Source organism: Hyposmocoma kahamanoa, unplaced genomic scaffold (assembly GCF_003589595.1).
Source record: "Hyposmocoma kahamanoa isolate Upper Pololo Valley unplaced genomic scaffold, ASM358959v1 78, whole genome shotgun sequence".
NCBI lineage: Eukaryota > Metazoa > Arthropoda > Insecta > Lepidoptera > Cosmopterigidae > Hyposmocoma > Hyposmocoma kahamanoa.
The window spans coordinates 312819-331535 of NW_020653945.1; the positions used below are offsets into that span (position 1 = coordinate 312819).

At 40.2% G+C, this 18717-nt stretch overlaps 1 protein-coding gene across 3 annotated transcripts in view; it reads right to left on the bottom strand.

Annotated features, from left to right (window-relative positions):
• Positions 1-18717, bottom strand: part of LOC113232782 (ecdysone-induced protein 74EF) — a 320596-nt gene that overhangs the window by 1406 nt on the left and 300473 nt on the right. The gene's annotated exons all lie outside the window — the stretch shown is intronic.

Sequence of the window (18717 nt, forward strand, 5' to 3'; positions counted from 1 at the left end):
TTAAAAAGAAACGACGAGGCCCGGCGTACAGGGAAATCATTAGCTGTGTTTGTGCTTGTTATCGAAATTCAATTATTGCATTGACGGATGATGAATGGCACTGTTTGGCCGGCTATCTGAATATCGTCCGATGGTTACCGTCGCTCATCGCGTTCACCGAGCGACGAGCGGTGACCGGCGCAAGCGAATAAGAACCATGTTTGTAATGTCATGTCTGTTGTGGTATTTGATAGTTCTACTCCGAATAATAAATTAGATTTTGGCCGCGGGGGAGGCGAGGCAGCGCGGGGCAGTACTCCGCGGAAAATTGGAACGTGAAAATCCGGTTAGTGAAAACCGTAGCAAACAACACGAAACTAACAGCGCGGCGGTTAAAAATACAAGTATTTGATAAGACAATGAATTGAAATAGATAAACGCGGACTAGATTGCGTCAACGCTGTGTCTGCCTTGACCTCAATGCTGCGCCCGCTTCGCGTCGCACGCTTCACCACGCACCTCGCCGCCGCTGTCGCCTCGCCCTGTCACCGGCTTTCGGATTTTCCTCCAGCACATGTCACGACATACAAACTTGTTTTGATTATTTCGGAATCCTGTCAACTGCGCATATATTGTTTTGAAACGTGTCCAAATAAACTTTTCTTCGGTACCGGCCTGGAAACTACCAAGAAACTAGGTCTGACAAAATGGAAAGCTGTTCGATGTAGCTAGGTCAATAACGATGTCAGTTTCTGGGGTGATTTATCCTGGCCTCGGAAGAAAAAAACAATAGTTATCTAGCAAAACCGCAATAAGGAAGTCGTCGATTTTTGGCGAGCGTGACATCCTTTGTGGGCAGACGGGCGATCGATGTCATGTCGCGTGGCTGTGAAGGTGTCTCTACAAATCGCATAGTTTATTTTTACCACAGCGAGAGGTTGGGACACGTACATAATTAACGCATTCATTATAATGTCTACTAAATGTTATACTTTTCATTTGTTATACATTCTATAATACCCTGCTTAGATTTAGGATATACGTTTTTTTAGTAATACCTAATGAAGTTCTTTGGAATTAGGACTAAACGGTTTCATTAATTTTCGCAGAGTTGTTGTTCAGTTGTTAGTGTAAACATGAACCGGGCGCGTAGCCGCCGCCATTTTAGTTTATGTCTAATATTATCTAACTGGCGTATTTTCGCGCGTCTTATCGCGGTCGTTCACCCAGCACGCTACACGTGTCCGTGTCCGTCACGTACCGCTTCCAGTTGCGTAAGGAGCGCCTGCCAATTGTCTTACTAACTAATCAACGCACTGCCATCTAAGGCTCGTGTCCGCGCTGCTATCGCCAATGGCTCCCTATACAATGTTGACGCCGTGGTTGGTGTGAGGGAACATTGCGAAAAGTCACGTTAAAACACAGGCCCAGTTTTTAATTGCCTTTTTAATTTTTTCATTGCCTAGTATCTAAGCTAGAGTTTTCGTATTTTGAGCGCATCAGGAAAGGATAGAAATACCTGTTTACCTCTTTATAAAAGCTGCCAAAATAATTCAAATAACGATCGCTGGAAAAGCCGGGATTACCGCGATACTATATCGGCAAACGACGTTAGTGACTCGATACAAAATTCAAGTTGATAACGGTTGCACAACAGTGCTTATGTTATTTACAATTTAACGAAGTAGAAGCTTCATAAAATCCCTCGCGAGCCCTGGGAACGGCGGCGGTGGAACGGGGTAAAAAACCTGCATTTTATGCGGTGGCCAGTCTATTTATAGTTAGCGCTGGACGCATCCTACTGGTTGTTAGGATCAAGGTTACGGCGTTTACGCCCGTTTGTAGTTTTAGAATGTCAACTTCGCTACTTGGCTTTGAAAAAAAGGAATAGCATCTTCCCCTAAAGTGGTCCTTATTCGCAGGGCGCAAAGACTGTAATTGTTCGCGAAAGATTCCCGGATGCAAGTATGCGAGTGCGTTAGTGAGGAGAGGGGGAACCGGTTGCGCTTGCGCATCCCGGCTGCAATAAATGGGTTACCCCACAAACCTCTTGCGATACAAATGCTTGTTTGTTGCTTTATTTCTCGTTAGAGCTTCGCCGCGAAACAAAGGCCTTCTGGCCGCATGTTGAACATCTCTTTGGGAAACTACGTTGGCGGTAAATCGTGGAATTTTTCTTGGAGCAAAAAGTCGCCAAACGGTCTCTTTACGCAACGACTGTATAGTACGAAAAACAAGATAACATATCAGTTTGCAAAAAATGTTATCGTTTATTTTTGCGCACGATAAGTCTTTATCGTACGTGAAAATATACATTATCTCGAGATAAGACAGGGGCATTTCCTCCAGGCAACTGCAGCGTTGGGTCTTATCGCGCGATAGTTTGAGGCGGAAGAGATAGCGAATGTTTTGAGGATATTACCCATTGGAGTGTTTATTGCTCAGTTTTGATTAGGTGTACTTCCTTTATTGCCAATATAGAGCGGAGGTGGGCGGAGAAGAGAGATCTAACTACCTTTGAAAGTGTGGTAATGAACGGACTGAATATGTGAGTCTAAAATTGTAGACTAGCTTTTGATTGACTTTTGAAGAATTCTGCACATGATGTAGATATTGTATGATCTTATGTACAGGAGGATAAATATCAAGAATAATTTGACGTAATTAAAACTGATCCTTGAACCGTAACAATCAAAGAATAATTTGCTTCACGCGGAACACAAATTTCTTGAATGTATAAGTAAATAGAAAACCAAGATTTATAATGATCGGAAACCGAAGGAAGGAAGTTAAAGAAAATGAGAAATAATTTTATTTGTGCGATGCATCACGACCGGAACGAATGTTTATGCAAAAAATAATGAAGACATTTTATTGTTAAACGTGTATCCTTCCTTTACAATAGAATCTATGCTCATCCTGTGTCGCCGGAAAGGTAACAAGCCAGGACTCGACTGTATCGTCATTTGTAAAAAAAAAAAGTTTCTAAAAAACGAGTATGCAATAAGGAAAATAAATAGTTCGTTGAAGGGCCCAATATGGACAATTTTTGGAAACAGTAAAATTAATGCACTTGATCTTTTAACATGCCTACAATGACATACTTACAAACTTTTACAAGTGCTTAAAACAACGTTCCTATCACAAGAACAGTAAGTTCAGTAAAGTACCAAGTTAAAATATAAATACCAGGAATTAAACTCGCAATAATAGTACACTTTCTCTGTCAATTTATTATAATTGCTATAAATACCGTATCACAAACACGCTCTTTTTAGTTTTCAACCAAAATCCTATTGAAAGACTTTTGAACTTTTGAGTTTCAAAAAAATTTTGTTGTATTTTTGCTAGTTAAAAGAGTCTCCTTAAACGCGTCATTGTGTTCCTGTACTGAATAATGTTACTATATTTGTGAAATTATTGAAATTATTTTATTAAACAATATCTCAAAATGTTACTTAATAGATGCAGAGGCGTAACCATTTGGCAAAAAATTTGGTTATTTGGTGGATTGGTTAAAATATAAGCGGTCAAACACGAACATTTGTATTCTATCTCTGAGGTTTTTTGTTTTGTAGTATTTGTTTGACTTTCAGTTGAGTTTGTTGTCGTGGATTATTCACAAAATATACATTAAATATTGGTTGTGTTTCATTAGTTAAATTTACTCGATATTACTTATATTTAAATAGGACGGTATGCGCCACAAGAAATAATGTTTAGGAACTTATGATTCTTCGAAAACCTTAACGATTGCACTCGGTGTACATAAATTAAAAGACTCGAAAGTTGTATATTTCTGTCGCATGTCCGCCGCTAAGCAATAAACTCCCAGAGAGACATATGCACCTGTACATGGGCATATTCTTTAACATTTCTTCGTGCGGTACTTGCCTCTTAGAATCAGTTGGAAATAAAACGAAGGAAGAAACAAATACCGACACATAATAATGCATTCATTGCAAGTATTACAACAAAATGTCAATTGCCAAGAAGGCATTGATTAGCATGCGTCCAGGGCATTCGAAGGAGTCGCGAACGCGGCGCAAGTGGCGGCACAGGCGGAGCGCATCGGATGCGCCCGCGCTGCCAATGACCAGGAAATGACGCCGCCGGCTGACCTTCACGTACACACACCAACACGTACTCATGAACACACACAGTCCCTGTATTCCCGTTTCCTTAGTTAGCTTGTAGCGGGGAAGTTTTGCATTTGCGCGTGTGCTCTTACATGCTCGTAGAGCTTGAAATTTTTGATCAAAATAGAGCCATGTTGTAGAGATATGAGTAAAATCGTTGAGAATTAAATGTTATCTTTGTGTACTGTGTTGAAATATAATTAGCCATTATGTTTTAAAATATAAGCACGAGATAGCAGTAAGAAGCAGAGGAAGGCTGATAAAAGATGTTTTTATGCAACTCGGGAAGGTGACATTGCGTCGCCGAAATTGTAAATAATTGATACTGTAGCATCCGCATTCTGATAAAAAATGTCAAGTGGCAGTTACGTACCAGTAATGTTAGCTACATTGAGCTTATTTTCATGGATGTACTCTAAATTCTCTAAAATATTTTTGCAACAAACGGGTTCTATTAAACTCTTTCGGAAAACGTGATGTTTAAGATCCAGACTGACGTGTAACAAGAGCATGAATAATACGTGTAATTTCCGTGCCGAAAATGCTATAATGCAGTGCGCAGGCGCCTTGTCATCGGTCTTTGCGAGGCGGGGGTTATATGTGGGCGCAGTCAAGTCGCTTCGCGTTAAGTAAGGTCAGCCGCTGCACCTTACGTAAGTGATAACAGGGTATCCAGGTCAAGTGGGGGCGGGATGACGGGACTCGACGAGAATTTGATGGAATTGTAGAAGAAGAGTGACGATTTCAATACATTAAAATTGGTCCACATAATTTATTCGTCAAATACAAAAACGACATATTTCTTAGTGTGTCATATAACTTTTAGTACTTACGTAAACACGTAAATCAAATGGGAAAATCCAATTATGCAATACTTTTCCTCTTATGTGTCTCATACGTCTCTCTCATTCGAATACAAGTTGAAAATAATTTCAATAAAATAAATTGTTTTCCATAAACTAAATTTAGTCATCAATTCTATTTATAATAAGTTTCTCAGGCTGTTTGTGCGTCGCACACGTCGTGCACACTACAGTTTCACTCTATTATTATTTTGTTATCGATATAGCGACGATATTTAAATGTTTCAATGATGCATGAAGTGTTGTGTGTTGTTCGAGATTTGCATCAGGTGTCGTTCACTCTGCGTCCTTTCAGTCGATCGCGTTCAGATAAGTCTGCGACCGGTCCTCTTTTGCGTAATCTCTTCTGCAATTGTTTATAATTCGTAATGTCAGAGATTATGTTGCTTTGTGTAATCAGGTTCCATTAAAGTCCATCTAAGTTCGTTTTTATTGTAGTTTTTCATTTCCTTTATTGACTATTTCGTATGGTTTTGGAGATGATGAACAATACTGTCTACATTGCCAAATAATTGAAATGTGTTTTAACCAAATCTGTTTTTTTGTTTAGCCTTTGTGTTTTTTGTTTTTAATACCTTTTAAAATACTCTCGGTTGGATGGCAATTAGAAACTGAGTTCTGACTTCACTATGAGAATACTTGCACTTTGTTTATTATTATTATTAATGTTATAGTTACAGTTTTGTAGCGATTTTCTTGCAATATCCCATGTTTCTCTGGTTATCCTCTCAAACATTTTAATCTGTAAGTAATCTTAATAGTAGCAGGATTTCACGCTTGTTGCAATTTAAAGTTGCAGTTGCTATTTTAACTCCGAACAGGATTCTAACTAGACGGTGTAAGTTGTCTTTCTTTTGCAATACCTCCTGACTGGTTTTTGGATTACCGTCTTGAGTTTTGTTTTTATTTCCGCTTATAGTATAATTTTCTTTTGCACAAGTTTGTTTTTCGATTTTCATCTATCTGGCTTGGTGTCGACCACTGGAAATAAGTCGCCCTCTTTACTTTATTAGGTAAAATGGGCAAGTGAGTGCGAACAAAACCGCCGAGAATAAAATTGATGATTGAGTAATTCTACATAGTGCTTAGTCATGATGTTGTTTTTTTCGTCTTATTTGTGGTCTAAAGTCAGTTTGTCGCGCTTATATATGTACGTTCCATGTGTTACAAACATCATAACAATTATGTATTTGCAATTACATAGCACTAAAACAAAATATTTATTTTTTAATAAAGTAGATATAACAAAAGATTAATATCACATTAAACAACTAAATTTTGTTCAAAAGTTTAAGTAGGTGCGGCATCAAAAGAAATTATTCTGCCCTTTTATTTTTGCTCTCATCTATACAACTAATTTCCAACAAGAAAGACAATTTTAATACGAACGCAATAACAGTTTAAAAATGTACCTAAAACTTGTATAAGGAAGGAAATTTCAGTGGTTACGTAATTTAAAACACACAACTTCAACGATAACTAAACACGGAACAAATTTTGTATAGTGCGCAGTTTTCAATGGCTGGATATAACAGACGGGCCGTATAATGAGCATTCTTTGCCACAACTGAGTAAACGCTATGGCGGGAAGCAATGTCGGCGAGTTTGTTGAATTTGTTCTATGGTAATGAATTGAACGACTGATGATATCATTAATAAATTCTTGTACTATTATTTTATTTACTAGTAATTTAAGTCAACAAATTTATGCACGGAGATAGTTCCAGAGAGACATAACTAACATAACATAATTCTAGTTGTTTAAGATACTGTACGTGAAAAGTGTGGGAAAGTTATGCTATTTGAAAACTAAATAAAATAGAAGTAGACGCATGCACCTGTACCCACAGCTGGGCTTAGGCCTCATATTCCTATTTCGCTGCAGGACTTCTCGCTTCTGTAATCACTTCTGGGCACCATTCAGTTGTTATTTTACCCCGTCTGACATCACCACGTCACGCAATATGAACGCTGCAATTTAGCTTCGCTATCCGATCTCCTATGTTTCGGACCCCAATTCGTATTCGTATTTCGAAATTCGGAACTATCTATATTAAATATCATATAATGTGAAACGGTATCATAAATTAATATGTTACTTATACATTTCATTATTATCCAACGGGAAGTTAATATTTGGTAACTCATAATCAAATAAGTACTCCTTAATCTTCTGATACGCAACGCAAATTCGCGCACAGGTAAAAAGCCTATTTCTAGTGCATGTCGAAGATCTTGTTTATGATGATACGAAAACTATTACGATAATTTTCATTTTCATTTTCATTTTTTTTATAAGTTATGAAATCTATTTCCAATGGGAAGTCTGGCTAAATAAACAGTTATCATTTTAAAGTGTTAGGAAATACTAATTATGATACGAAACTAAAAACAATAATATTGTTCCTGGAAACAGTAATGACTCGATCATTTGTTAGGTTTATCTAAATAGGAAGTCACTAGTTATCTCGTTTAGGTTTTCTGTATCACTCATGCTGTCGCGGCCGCCATTTTAAATAATATATGTTGTGTTCGATATTCAAAATTTGTGTTTTTTTACATTACTTTTGTTTTATAATGGCCACATGAAATTAATTTCAAGAAAGAATTTTAAAAACGTATTTTGACGTTTTTACAATACTTACACATAATAATTTTCAATATAAACTAATCAATGTTATTAAAATTTTATCGAGTAGGTACAGGACAACTTTCTCATAAAAAGTGAACAGGAATAACAAGTCAAATAAAATATTGATAGCCTACAGGTTATCAGTGGCTAAATGTTTTCAAGCAGCGGCAGCGGCAGCGGGCGGGCGGAGGAGAGTGCAAACACCCGGCCGGATGCAGTTATCACGAGTCTTCGAGCACCACACTGTGCTTGCGCGCCTGTTTATTTAGGTCGGGTAACACTGCAGCCGATACTTGGGGAAGGTCAGGTTCACTTAGTGATAGTGAACTGATAGGGTTGCCTAAGCGTACTGTGTACGCCTTGGGGACTATTTTATTATCTATTATTGGTGAAGGAGAGTCTTATTAAGACGGAGCTCCGCTTGTGGTCGTTTCTGAAATTTGAACGTTTAAAGTCATGATGCCTTTGATAACGATTAGAGAGAAAAGTAAAAACGTTTTGGTATTATTGTACTAAAGAATTCGTCAACCCTATTGGCAAAGTTGACTTAACCGTTCTTTTTGACATTTGACGACATTCCCAGCGTCGCGTCGTTGGTATCTTGCAGATGCTGTCGGCTATCAGTGACCTCTCGTTTTGGCGAAGGTGGAGAGTCCGTGCACCTCGCTTGCGTAAGTGCATGTAATTAAAAATATTGTTTGGTTTCGATGTTGCCACAAGTGTGTCATTGCTAGGTTCGAGAAAATATCTTGCATTTCTTGTCTATAGTTCAGGTCTATTTTGTTCATACCAACCAATGTAGACCAATGAAGCGAAGTTTACAGATACCATGTCTATCAAGATATAAAATTAAGGACATCATTGTCCAAGTATGAGTTTTCCGAAACCTAAGTTAAATGGGAGTACGATTGATTATTCAAGTATGTAAAGGAATTTCAAGGAACCATTGGCGATTTTGTTATTTATAGATACGCTCTTTAGTTTTCCCTTTCAAGTACACGTCTAATTCTCCATTATGCGTAAAGCTTGAATAAAGTGCCTCGGTTGATCTAGGTTTACTAGGCTATTATTTACAACGCGGTTATACCGTGACTGCGATATTTGATGAAGACAGGTCGTCTGTAAAATGCTCTTTATCTTTTTGCTTTATATTTTTACGAACTGGTCTCTGCATTGCTGGTTTATTTAAAAAAAGAGCATCGCAATTTTTTAAAAAGCGGTTCGTCTGTACTTCAGTGCAGCTTCATTATCATTTCTAAACGGAATGGAACATAACCCGGCGGAACTTGAGGGCGGGGTGGCGATAGATGGTGAGGGGGGAAGCGCCGCTGCAACTGTTTGCGCGGAGGGCGCGGGACGCACGGCGCGCGGGGTGCTGGGCCGTGGTCAATGACACGGCGACATTGCATCAACGCGCGAAGGTCACCCCCTCCCGCGCGGTCACCCCCCGCTCCCCTCTAATGCGCGCAAATTCCTCCACTTCCTTGCATCGGGACGCCATCTTGGATCAATCACTCCGAGTGGAGCCTCTTTATATGTAGTGGCGATTCAATCCGACGGTTATTTACGAGAAGTAATCTTGTTGAGCTTTTTTTACTTAGCTTCGGTTGAAAATGTTATACCAGATAAGTTTTCTTTTACCTCCTACGTACTGATTCATAACGTTATATAACAGAAACAACAGCGACGATGTGTCCAAATATCGAATTTGATGATGCACAGACAAAATATTCGAGAATAGGTATTAACCTTATTAGGTATGTATATGTTCACAGCAATTTATATGACCATCTTTATTGTAGTGTTTGTTTTAGTAAATTAATTTTTCGACGCATATGTTCTCATTAGTAGTAAATAAAATTGTACTTTTATTAACCTAAAGCAATTAATCATAGAGTTTGTAGATCGTTCAGACTTCCTTCCTGCACACCTATTCATCATTACGCACGGCAACAATAACCAATAAGTCATGATATTTTTCAGGTTTGCGGTGGCTGAGGTAAAAACCTTCTGCGAGTCGCGCGACGACGTCACAATCTGCCTACACTGTCTGACAGCTTTATATATATATAAATTTTTTATTCTACGTCTTTGAGTGTAATGTAATTCCTTGTGAAACTATAACCAGAAAAACAAATTTCATGATCTTAAATTAATATTATAATCACCTACAACAGACTAAAACGTTTCCACATGTTTCAAAAATAGATCTCCATTGGAGTTAGCAATAACGCGGAGAGCGGTGCAGTGCGTTCGCGTAGGTTGCGTGTTTCACAGCATTTTCGTCTTCCGCTCATCTCTAATACTGATTTCCGGCTCGCATCCGGTCTTTGGCCTCATTGGATAACCCTATTGGATCAATAACATCCTCTATTAGACGAAGATTTGTACATATTTACGAGTAGCCAGTTCCTGGTAATCACGACAGCACATTCGTCTTTAAACCATAAATTACATTATTTGTTGACTGAATAAGGTATTTGAAGTTCTTTCTTTTTGTGCAGTTAATTGTTGTAGCAATTACTATAAAAATTAGGAATGGATAGAATTTTACCTATGCTACTAATAATGCATTATTTGTTTAACGCGTTTTTCTGCATTGTTGTCGGTGCAGAGCAAAAACGCGGGTTGACGGTCCCGCGCGGTCAAGGCCGCAGTTTCCACGCGTTGCCCAACTCAGCCCTGGCGGGGCAATCAGGCCGGAACGTTTTTTCACCTAATTATCGATCAAATTGTCAGCTTTTGTGCGCCCGCGCTGTAATTGTTGTATCAGACAAAGCGGTGACGACGACTCGCGTAATGCGACGCGAACCACGTCCGATCCGCTGATAAGGTCGACGGATTTGGTCGTTGCAAGATTTCAAATTACGTTTCTTATAAAAAGTAAACAAATTGACGAGGAACATTTCATTCGATTCAGCATTTTCGTATCAGAGACATCAACGAGAGCTTAAAATTGTTTCTGTTGCATTGTCTGTCGTCAACTTCACACTCTTGCTCCCTTCACTCTGATTAAAATATGTATGTTGTTGTATTGATCGTGGTACCAGTAACTTCTTCTTTATCCGAATGCGGTAATTAATTAAATTGCATGCGAGGTTGCGCAATTAACCTGCCGCGTACTAAGTTGATTAAGGGCAGCATGCTCTGAACTCGCGCGCAGTTTCGACGAACGTCCGCCTACTAAATTTAACTGGCCCATATTCCCACGCCCCGACCGTCAGTTCGCAGCATTGACATCGGCTATATTAAACCGCACTTTTGCAACGGCTGCTATAGTCCTCGCCGCTATTCCCTGGAATCCGCCGCTTTGGCACCGGGAATGTGTGCCGCGCGTAAACAGATTGCGAAAGCCCTCTATGTTATAGCATCACTTCCACGCAGAGGCTGCGAGTGCAGCGGCGGCGCGCTGCGGGGCTATTTATGCAGTGCTATGCGGCCTAACACTGACCCGGTTAGGTCTCGACCGCGTAAACACAAGGATAGCAAGTCGCCAGCGCTCGCTCGCGATCTTCTAATTCACACTAATTGACCCGATTTGTCTATGTATAGGGCGAGTGCTGCAGGGCGTAGGGGTGGCCGTAGGCCGTGAAGGGCGGGCGTTTTTCGCTCCGCCGGGAACGAGCGGATAATTTTAAAACGGGCAGGAAACCAGTGGAGCGCGTATGTAGGCCGCCTGGACTCTGCTCCTCTTTTATACCTATCGTAAAAGAAACTTACGCTCGTATGAGATTTCCGATAAATGGAGCGCTGAGATCCCACCTCGGAATTGGGTCGCGATGATTTTTCTTGAGTGTTCGCGACTCGTCGCTGAGTGATTCCGTGTCGTACACGTATTTCGGAAGCGGGAAGACGGCTGCGGTTACGCCACCGCAAGTGGCTGAGATGCGTTGCGAAATGGCGCGGGCGCAGGCGGTCGCGTGTGAAACGGAACGCTTGAAGGTGACGCACGGCCATTGCTGGAGGACTATAATAATATGGAACGCTGATTTGTGATTCACAATAAACGAAATTACTGATTGTGGTTAGCGTTACGGGTCGCAGGTCACGTACACACATCACGTGGCATATATAATGACGTCGGTGACGCTGTAAACGGGAGTCGAATTCCGGGATCGTAGAGTTGCTCCTTTCGCTTTCAGCGGCGCGTGCGCAACAACCAAGGTCGCAGGCCGTTCAACTCGGATGCGATCGCGCTGTTGCGACATCGAAATATGTAATTGTAGAGGAGTAGAGGCGCGTTTGGCAGCGCTATGCTGCGCCGGCGCGCAGCCGTAGCAAGTGGGTCGCGCCCCGCTCCCGCACCGCCTCGTCGTGGTTGCGTAACTTGATTTTCGTACGACAGATGGCGCGCGACGCATGTTCCTTAAATGGTGACCGTAAACAAAGAAAACTACTCAATACATTACATTGCTTAATTTGAATATGTAAATAAAGGTCGTAACGCCATTTACGACCTCTGACTGATAGCAACATCAAAAGTGATCATCGAATATTTCCAAAACTTTAAAAGTACTTTGTTGAAAGCTGTTCCCGCGTGTTTACAAACGTTGCAAATTTGGTGTATCAAAGTGAGACGACCTGAATTTCGGAAGGCTGAAAGCGAGCATGTGGCTTTTGTCAGATTCTTCCACTAGATGTGTGAGTCGGATAGATCTAATCCAATAAGAAACTGCCCGTCCTGCTTGTGGCGATGGCGTAGTACACTACGCCACCGCTTCTGCGAATATCGCTATAAAATTAATTTTAACGCTTTACGATTTCAGGTTGGGTGGAAAATTACCAACAGACACAAACAAACATTAATCCACAGATTAAAGTAATTTGGATTCATCAAAGGTGTACGAATACATTTAGTCGAAAACAGGAAAGGCTCGTCATTGATGATGATGATGTAGATTTGGAGAATCCATATCGTTACTTCGCGAATGTCAATAATAACTTTCCGGTCCCCCAGCAGTCGGCAGTCGGCAGTCGGCAGTCGGCGTGGCGAAAATAGTCGCCAACTATTAATACGAGGCGAGCGCTAGCGCTGCAGTGCCCTTGAAACGGGCCGATCACCTCGCGCACTCCCGCGCACCGCCGCCGTCGTTCCCCGCTTTGCCCCCCCTCGCCCGCCACACATTAGAAACACACACACGAGTACACGCGCTTATCGCGATGCAGCGCTTCAGAATACTCGCGGGATAATATTCATTTCCATTTCATTTGCGCGAACACCACTAATGGGGCTGTTTGCCCGAAACAGCAAGGAACAACGGCTGACTGCAACGTATGACATAAGGCAGGAATATATATATATATGGTTGGTGAGTAGAAAATTCCTAACATAATAATAACACCTTCATATTGTCGTGTCCTGGGTGTCTCTGTTGCGCTCTTATCAATGCTGCGTGTAATAGTCGTAACAGTGGTCTCGTTTGGCTCAGTGCCACATGTAATCTCTTCCATGTGTTGTTACGAACATATTCGCAGTTGCAACGTTGTGTAGGGTTTTACTCCCGCCCGCATCTTGTGACGCAACGCGCCTCTTTCAAAAACCGCCTCTCGGATCTAGCTACGCAACATCCGCACGCACACATTCTCCAGCGAGAGGTACCTCCGCAATTTGGCAACTGGCTACTATCCAAGGTTGTTAATTGAGCTCTAATATCAAACGACTTAATTCAGGATTAAATCTTTTCGTCCTCTTAAGTTCGCTATTTATTTGTTTGTAATAGATGGCGAAACAATAGGAATATCTACTGGAGAATCCCAGAGAAATCCCGAGCAAGGACGCGGTAAGAGCATGTCGAAAGAGCCGTATCTGAACGGGAAATCGTTACAGCGAACGCAAAGACGTGGCACATATTCACACAATCAGGTTTTGACTGCCCAATCCGAGTAGGAAGGTCGTATAGGTTTCGCCAGAGCTGACAATGGCGCCGGCGGTACCAGCGCGGTTGCACAATCCCCACGTTTGCAACACCGAAATTTCGTGTGTGCTGCGTTACTGCAATGGCCGCTTTATGCCTCATAGCCGGCTGCGTCGCGTCCGAGTAGGTTATTTCCTTTAATGAGCTGCGTTGTGACACGCTCAATGAAGACGTAAACACGCATATTACAGATAGACTTTGTGCTGTTTTCAGTGCGGTTTGAATTTATTTGTAAGTATTGTTCGGCTGTTCATGCAACTTCATTCATTTCTGCTTATCAGTGCTGACGTAATAATGTATTGAATCCTGTTGAACCACAGGACTGTCTTACCGTTCGATTTTTCAGTGCATTTTTATGGTGGCTGCACGTTTTGCTTCTGTTGTAAGTGTCGTCATGTGACGTGCACTGTATATGGCAGAGAGTTATGGTCGATGACAAAAACAATTCAGAGGACGTGACACATTGCCAGCTTTTCCTGCCCAATTTTAGCGCTTTTTTGTTACGATCCTTATCTGCCATTACATAATAATATGTTGACCGCATAACGTTATTGTATTTTAGATGTATTTAACTGTGTTTTGCATTTTTGTTGCAAATTTACTATTTTTAGCGCTTTAAACTACGTATTCTTTTATTAGAATGAGAATTTAAATTGTTATTGGAAATATTAGCATATTCCGGGTGTTAGTCATCGTATCTATTGTAAGACAAAGGACCCCGGCCGGGGATGCGCCGTCGGCAGCGTACCAAGAAGGCATTTTTAAAATGCAACACAATCGAAAGTGCCTGCTTCGCATGCGGCGTGACGTGTGTTTGGCGACATGTTGCGCATATGCTCCGCCCGCTATAGTTTTTGCATGTTTATATTAGGAGCACTGACCTTGCGCAATGTCAAATAGCTGAGCCGGGTGCCTGTAGGGCCTGTGGGGCCGGCGGCGGCGGTTGCGCGCCGATAAAACGCCGCTGCAGCGCGAAAACCCAGCCGAGCCAACTGGTTCCGCCCGCCAGCCTCATCGCTTGCGTCTTTTGTTTTTATGTCACGGAAACGGCTCGGACGCCTGTTTGCATCCCGCGCACATCTTTTGGAACGTTTTGTTCAATCGGACATGATTCGCGAAATAACAAAAAGGGTCCTTAAAATTGTATACAATGAAATAAATATATATTTTACAGTTCGGGGGCAGTCCTTTTGTAAGTACCAGGACAAATACAACAATGAAACTCCCGTGATAACGATTATGGTAAACGCAATATACGCCAAACCGCTCTGTGACTAAACTGTACTTCCCATGTTTTGTCCGGGTCTCGTATCACTTGTGCATGTATATATATATATACCTTAGTCGCTATACTCACGTAGTGTTCGTGCTGAATAATGTTGTTGATTTCATTAACCCAAACAAATTAATTGGTTTGTTAAAATCAAAACCACCATATTTTTGAGTGCCGAAGAACGCGTGATTTTTGTACGAATTATACTTTTAATTTCCGTAAACTGAAACAAATGCTATATTTTGTGTACTTAATGACATATTTTTTTAAATAACGGAGTGTGGCCAATTGGCTTGCATCCAGGGTGCGATAAACACGCCCCCGGAAGTGGCTCTGATTATCTTCGAGACACGTAAATTTAGATAACTGTGCACATCTAAAAGTGGCAGCCACGAGTTCTGAATGCAATGTCTCAGTGTTGTTTGAGGTGGAAATGAAATAGATTTTAGTTGGCAAATGAAATATTTACAATAGGAAATAATAATAATAATATTGGCCACCGCGAGGACGACGTCGGCGGCGCACGGTGATTCACGCTCCATACTAAGGCGGTCATAAATACGTAACTCCGAAATTATTATTATTTTTTTATTTTATTACGTTAAAATATGATTAGGTAAACGTAAATTAATAAAATTATACATTTTAAAAAATATTTGACAATATTTAGGTGTAAAAATGTCTCGCAGTAATTTTGTTTTTAGACGATGTATCTAAAACATTTTATACTGCGACTTTTAATGGTAAAACTGTGTAAATAATGATTATTTGTATTAACAATAACCACAAATGAATAAATTAAAACAATAAAAATACATAAAAAAGTTCATTTTACAAAATACAAACAAAACACAAATTATACCAAAATACATTAAATCTCAACAATATTAACTTTAAATACATAACAAGTCTAATACAGCTTTTGACAGTACACCTTTTTTTTTAACAGGTAACTTTCGTAGACCTGTTATGAAGGGATCTGAATGAAGAAGCAGCCTATTTACTAAATCTGTGTTGGTCACAATGCGACTCATTTTACGCGTATGATTTTTTCTAAAAGACTTGATGTATTTGTTAGTCGCTTCAGCTGCTTCTTCAGACAACTCTCCGATTGACAACAAACCGTAATCTATAACATTAGCACCATGAATTAGAACTTTGTGAACGGAAGCAGGCATGTTATACCACGGATACTCGGCAACTAACTGCCGAGCCGTCTCTAAAGCGAACTCTTCGAAGTTCGTCTTATTAATATTATATCCCGAATTTAAACATTGAAGGATGATCCAGCAACGATCTAGGAGATCCTTCTTGATCCCAGTAATTTCAGCGGAAATTTCTGAATTCGAGAAAAACCGCCTGGCTTTATTACCATCGTTTGATGTTCCGCTTCCGCCACTTTTAGGCTTATCCACTATAAGCCCTAATCTTTCTCTAAATTGAGTCTGAACATATGATTTTTTTGCAGCAACAAGCATTTTGTCATTAGCGGACCTAGCTTGCCATTTCCTAACATCTAACTTGTACGCGACATGAACAAAATATTCAAAAAAACGTATTAAGGCGTGAAGAGGTGATAAACCAAATTCATATTTACTCTCATCGACTTCCTTATTTAAACATTCGTCAATTTTGTTCATTTCACTGGGCAAGGCGTTACAAATAAAACATTTTGATGAAGAAACACCACTAAGTGCATTACACACTTTACCATCTACCATAGTAAGTTGCAAACAATGAGTAATGCGATATTCGCGATCTTCTTCCTTGAAAACAGTAGGCTGCAAGTTCCTTATTTTATCTTTAAAATGAGCTTCTTCCTCAACTGACACTGCAGTCGATTCCTTCAAATATCGGAGGCGTATAGGACGACAGTATCGAGTTGATGAAGGACGAGGATTTTTCCACAAAACTACTGAATTTTCTTTGTTATCTGTTGTCAAAACAAGCTGAAGTGGCACATACGAAAAAACAAACAGGCTACTGTCTTCAAGAGTGGAGTCAGAAAAACACTGTTTATATTCTGAATGCCCTGTACTGCCATCGAAACCCCATTTCCCTATCAAAGATATCTTATCTAGAGACTCATTAGGTACACTATCCAAAACATCTTTTTGAGACTTGAGAATCCGATTGGCAGTATGATCTAATAAACTTTGAAGTTCGACTTCGGCGGATGATTCTGTAACAGTAATATCTGAAGGATAACAGTGTTTTTTAGATTCCACGACACTTTGGTAAGATGGGAAAATGGTTTTTGAAAACTTATTGTCTATAAATTTCTTTACTAATATATATTGATGTCGAGTTAACTGAGCTTCAACAATGAGCGATAAAACTTCGCTAGAATCGATTTCAGGACAAGACAAGCTATCGGACGCATTGAGCAATGACTGTACAACAGAAGGGTCTTGGTTAGACAAACTAGCCAATCTTCTCCTTTTTGTACGTTTACTGGTGTCGTCAAAGTTAATTCTCGGACGGCCATGCGATGAAGAAGTTGATGGTTTAACTTCGTCAAAGCTCTGAGATACACGTAACTCAGTTCGCTGTACATCAATATTTTCAACGACATGCAGCCAATCTGAATATTTTTCTAAGAATTTAGATCTAGTACGATTCGACTTTGCCCAGTAGTGGGAAATTCGTTTACAAATATTCTTAATTTTAAGGCTTAAAGTCTCTAAATCAATATTTTCGATGTCGTCAGAAAGGGATGATGTTTCGGTCAAAGTGCTCAGGACGTGTTGCATTTTTTCATTTGGATTACCCACTTTAGAGTGCCAAATATCAAAAATTGTCATCCTCGATACAGAACATTTGAAAAATGTACCTAAAACAATATGAAAGCTGAACTTAAAAAAAAATTAAAAATTCAATACTATGGACATGCATACTTTGACACCCCTTTAAGCCAAGAAGAGGCAGCAAGATGCAAATGAAACTTATAGCTCTTAATAAGGACATACTTCTTATTCAAAAACCATATACCTCAGGTGCAGCTCAGCGCAGCCAAAAGTTGTAGGTCTAAAGGAAATTAAGTTATGCCAAAAATTTTCACCAAAAAACTGCCTTCAATAAAAAAATTATATAAAAAAAAATATGCATAAAAAAAAATTAAAAAAAATTGATAATAAAAGTACATACCATGCTCTTGGATCTCCATGCTTTCACAACACGTAAACACTTGATTTGGAATAGTGACACTCAAAAACAAAGTGATTAAGTTTCGATGACTCACACGTGGTGACAATTAGTCTCGCGATGCGCTCACTTCCGATGCACAAAAGTGAATGATAACGTGACCTAATTACATTGATATTTATAGTTTTTGGAAGCTTGTTAACTAGTTACTAACTTAGTGAGTTGATCTAACCGGGATAAGCCAATGATTTTTTTTGATTTATGGCCTATGGGGGAATCACAGTGCGGCGTTATGAAAATGGCAAAACTTTATGCGGACGAAATGACGCGTGCTGTATTCGGGTCGCCAAGTGTTATTTAATGTTTACGCGGGTGTTTGTTATGTCAGCGATATCGCTCCTCCTTCGGTTTATTTGGTAGCTACAGTAATCGTTATCAACGAATATGGTCGTCGGTTCAGAGTAGCCAAAGGCTTCATTTTACTGATGGCACAACGAAGACTACGGTAATAGGTGTCAGTCAGAGTCAGTACAAATAAAACACAAGTGTCAAGACGATTAGTGCGCCGTTTTCCCGAATTCCCGGCGTGCGCGGGCGCATCGTAAGGTCACCTTCCGGGTGGGGCCGTTCACCGCGCGGTCACCTACAAACTACCTACCATCCACACACAATGCACCGCTATTGTTCTATTTTTTAACTCTTCATTAATCTTATACCGAGGCTAGTTGCGTTTCAAATATCAGGTTGTATTCATTTTTAGTATTGCTGAGTG